Source organism: Limulus polyphemus, unplaced genomic scaffold, assembly GCF_000517525.1.
Source record: "Limulus polyphemus unplaced genomic scaffold, Limulus_polyphemus-2.1.2 Scaffold462, whole genome shotgun sequence".
In the NCBI taxonomy this organism is placed as follows: Eukaryota; Metazoa; Arthropoda; class Merostomata; order Xiphosura; family Limulidae; genus Limulus; species Limulus polyphemus.
This window is the reverse complement of record NW_013666072.1, coordinates 130,520-132,522: the sequence shown is the minus strand read 5'-3', so window position 1 is coordinate 132,522 and position 2,003 is coordinate 130,520.

Sequence of the window (2,003 nt, the reverse complement as noted above, 5' to 3'; positions counted from 1 at the left end):
TGTAAGAACGTTATTGAAAATTTGAGAGAGGGGCAGCTACATTAGATAAGTTAGTGAATCTGGTAGTCATATTCTCATTGTATGAATTTTATGTGCTATTTACACTTGTTTTCCTTACAGTCTGCTGGCTCTACTACTGGAATCTATTCGATTCGTGATCTACTTAATCACGGACTTCTATATTTTACCTGCGGCTCTGTCCGTTCACTGGACACTGGTCAGCGCATCACGTAGTTTTCATATTCTGTCGTTGATGTTTTAGGGGTTGGCATGCTGTATGGAGCTAGGAGCTTTCAGGAAAAACTATGATACATGAACTTTTATGTAATCAATAAATAGAAATGATTGATATAAGCTCTGTTTTTATACGATTGTGAATTAAGTTTAAATTCAGCTATACACTGCTGAACGTTTTAGCCCAGAATTAACAAGATCTATTTTGGTTTATAATAACTATTTGAGTGAAAAGTAAGGTAGCTTAGTGCACATTGGAGAGTAAACACTTTCAGTGAAAATAAAAACATGTAGTAACTAGTGAAGTTTTTTTTTGAAGAAATTACCCTATTAAACTCAACAATAGTCTCAGCAAAACTACTTTACCCTTACACACATGCAAAGCCGTCCTTAATTTACAACTGCTTACCAAATGGTAAAACTGATTAGTAGCTAGAATATTGCTGTGTAAATGTGAAATTTTGTATGTGATCGCACCATTTTATTAAAAATATTACAATACAATACTATGAATTTTAAGAATACTGAATATTTATGACATTCACGATGTCAGAAAAACACGTATGTTCAAGAAGTCTTAATGTAAAATGGTAAAAACCCTACAGCTCGAGCGCTTTCAAAAGAAGGGCCTTTCTTGTTCAGGTGCAAACTAGAAATGGTGTAACCGAATGGGTGATTTATAAAGGGAGTTGAGTGACGTCATTCAACTCCCTTTATAAATCACCCATTCGGTTACACCACCATTTCCAGTTTGCACCTGAACAAGAAAGGCCCACCTTTTGAAAGCGCTCATGCTATACAGTTTTATTACTGAATATTTTTGACATATTAGTGTAATAAACTATGGCATAAGATTTGTGAAAAGAGATGTAGTTATTGAACCTTTCTAAAACTTTTATTCACATATCTTGCAGATCGTTCTGGAGTGAACACGTGGGATATTAAGGAGTACTTATTACGAGTTAGCTAAGCGCTGCTGGAACTAAATAAGGAGCAGGGAATAATAATATCTTGGCCCGGGAAAAAAAAAAGCTACCTTTATAATTGAAGGATTTCGGAGAAGACTGGCAAAATTTATATTTAAATCAAATACTTTTCCTACATCAGTTATAAATATTCACTAAAATAGTTAAAACCAGCTCAAACCAAAACATGCAAAATAAAAACCATCGTTACAACAAGTTGTTATCATTAGGTCAACACAAAAATAATCACAAGTTTTAACTTGCCAAAATAGTTATTTTTATATTTTAGCTGTTTGTAACTTTACTAAATAATGCTTTATTCATAATTTCTCATTTTAAATAACAAATATAACTGCTTAACTAGTGTATACTTATTTACATGTACTTTGTTTCTTAAAATATGATCATTTTCTTGTATAACCATCAGTGAGGAGAATCCAGAAATGTCTACATTTTGAAATACTTTTATTTTTTGTCATATTTCGGAAATTTTAGGCGCAATAGATGGCACCCCTATCCAAACCAAAGCTCTAATAATATTTTCATCACCCTACATTAAAAGAAAAGATTTTTACTCCATACTGCTGCAAGCTGTTTGCGATAACCATATGATGCTCGCTTACTATTACGCTGGTGACCGTTTTTACCAATAAACAGATCTATATCATGCTATTGAAATAAATCTCACAATGATGTTCCCATCTTGTAGGAGATCCAGCATATCCGTTGGAATATCACTTACTCGTCACAGACAATGGCAATTTAGCGAACAAAGAAAGAGAGTATTTGTTTGTTTGTTTGTTT